Raw genomic sequence first — 2,823 nt, 5'->3', positions numbered from 1 at the left:
ATATATATTTCGTGAACATGTATATTTATTTATTTATTTTTAATTATGAATAAAAGTGCTCTTGTGAATCGCAGGTATTTTAAATAATAGCGCTAATAATAAAAATTAATTTGTATAGCTACAAACCACGAAGCGTCATGGATGCAGTACTTTGTAAGGAAGTACATTACTGTTACTAGATCAAAGGTTGTACAAGGAGTTGATTTGGTCAGAATCACATTCGATCGTTAGATTTTCTCCAACTAATAGGGGGGGGGGAGAGGCACATATAGGCTAGGTTGACACCGGAGAGCCCTCGAACCCAAAGAGTTGGCTCATAGATAAAATAATAGAATAAATAATTATTAAATTTCCTCAAAGCCATATTTATAAATTTGAAAAATATAAATATATGATATAACAAATTTTCTTTCTGGATTAGATATTCAATTTAGGTTGACACCGGAGAGCCCTCGAACCCAAAGAGTTGGCTCATAGCTAAAACAACAGAATAAATAATTATTAAATTTCCTCAAAGCCATATTTATAAATTTGAAAAATATAAATATATGATATAACAAATTTTCTTTCTGGATTAGATAAGGAAAACTTTATGCAATGTTAATTTATCTATTAGTACAGAATTGTTCAACAATCCTTTTCTCATAGCAAAGTGAATACTGAGATAAAATATTGTAAAATGACGTTATTAATAAAATACTATTCAATATTCCAATTTAATACATGCAATAACACACTATGTGACAATTATTTCCTAGAAAATGTGTGGTATTCCTTCTAATATCCCTTATAAAGTTCTAATTTACGATACAATATATATAAAGATTTCTATCTTCTTTCTTTTTATCTTTAATTTTTTTTTCTTAGCATACGGTGCTGTTCTGAATTCATAATAACAACTTGATTGTAATTTTTCAAATAACTGTTAAAATCGTAGATCATTTTAATAAGATTTAATTAACTTTTTTAAAAAAAGAAAGTACATTACTAAAGAATATTCAGTTTAAATTTCGAATCCTAATGGTAAAATAATACGATTTAGATATTGAAAAATAAAACAAGTTTAACAACATAATGACAAAAACGTTAAAACTTGTTATTAACGTGTAAAAACAAGTTAGGTATAAGATAAAACTTGATAACCATGTTTCTAATCGACTGGTATATATTAAATCAGCTACTAAGTTCTCAAATGGGCGCCAATTTTTGGTCTGTATTATTTTTTTACGTATATATTAGTTAAGAGAAGGCTTAAAAGCTACATCTATATTCAACTAGCTATTCAGTTGAAGAATTCGCCGCCCACATAATCTATCCCAGCCATATAATCTAGACAATGTGATGATGTTATAGCCAGGTGAAGGGTTTTTAATGTTCCATGCCAAGCATGCAGACGACCTGCTCTGGCAGAGTTCCAAACACAGCTCAAGTTATCTCCTCACTATACTTCGCTGCTTATGTTCCTTCCATGCTAGTGGCCTTAAATTCATACATATTACTTTTTTTCATATAATTTTTTATGAAATTGAGTGTTTTTTTTATATTATTATTATTCAATATAATAATAATTATTATAGTTTATTCAAAATTATTTATCCTAATTTATACATCAAATACACAACAAAGACATGCAAATAAAAACATCGACCTTTTTGACTCGTAATTCAAGTCAAGGCAAAGAAACAAAAGTAGTTTTGATAACACAGAGTGATTTCGCAAACGTTAAAGTCGTCTTTAGGTCAAGGCTTATTTCCTTAGATACGAATTTTTTTTTTATTATTATTACTGATTTATTTTAGAAAAAATAATGTTCTGAAGCATTATTAGAGACAGTGGATATCGGAAACACTTTCAGGTACGTAATAAATTACGTCACCACATGGGTTTTAAAAATAAAAAATAAAATAATATACATCACAGGAAACTTACTGAGTTGTAATTATTCTTTCATAAATTGCCGTAAAATGTTAATATATAAAATTCCTTCAAATATCAAACACTTGATAAAATATGAACTACTGTGCATTTTAATTATATAAGACTTAATTAACTTTTGCGTTACTTTTATATTTAAACAGCGAAAATTCAAACATCAACTTTATTTATATTATTTCATTAGTAGGTGTGTGATTTCCTTTTAGCAATTGACAATGGTGTAGAATAGTCTTGTACAAATGTTATAATTATAAATAATATAGATGAATTATTAAAAAATAATAATAGTTATGTAATCGAAAGATGTAAGAAAGAAAAAAAATATTATTTTTAAAAATAAAAAACTGAATGGCATAGTGAAAACATAATTTGAGAAATAAAAATAATAAAAATAAAAATAGAGTTTATACCAGACTGTACTGCAATACTCGTTCTTTAGTCAAACATCAACATAAACACAAGATTTAAGTTCCTAGATACTATGAAACTCTGATTTGAACATTTAAACGATATTTATACGATTACTATCGATTTCATTAGTCAAAAAGTATTCTTTGTAATTTTTTTATTTATTTTATCTCTTGAATTTTCGAAGTTTACAAACAAAGAGCACATACAAAATTTGAGTTGAAAAATCAAAGTAAATGTTGGAAAATGTTCTTATAAATGACACAATTCAACTTTTCTTCCAGCTGATTGGAAATCTACTCCAACGAAATGGAAAACGTTTTTCCACTTTTTCTCGATACCCAATACGACTTCATTTCCTTCGTCTAATAACCTCGTAGCGCGTTAACTAGCTAGGGTTGTTGTTACATGAGTCGTGAAATCATCTTCGATTTGTCCATTTGATAATGTTAAAATTTATAACATATATATAATATTTTA

General features: G+C 27.1%; 1 protein-coding gene across 1 annotated transcript in view; it reads left to right on the top strand.

Annotated features, from left to right (window-relative positions):
- LOC106683173 (alpha-tocopherol transfer protein) overlaps positions 1-2,823 on the top strand; it is a 70,289-nt gene that overhangs the window by 511 nt on the left and 66,955 nt on the right. The window lies entirely within an intron of this gene.

Source organism: Halyomorpha halys, unplaced genomic scaffold, assembly GCF_000696795.3.
Source record: "Halyomorpha halys isolate HHAL.00 unplaced genomic scaffold, Hhal_1.1 Scaffold471.1, whole genome shotgun sequence".
NCBI lineage: Eukaryota > Metazoa > Arthropoda > Insecta > Hemiptera > Pentatomidae > Halyomorpha > Halyomorpha halys.
The sequence above is the reverse complement of the archived record's forward strand: the minus strand, read 5'-3'. Positions and strand labels throughout refer to the sequence as shown.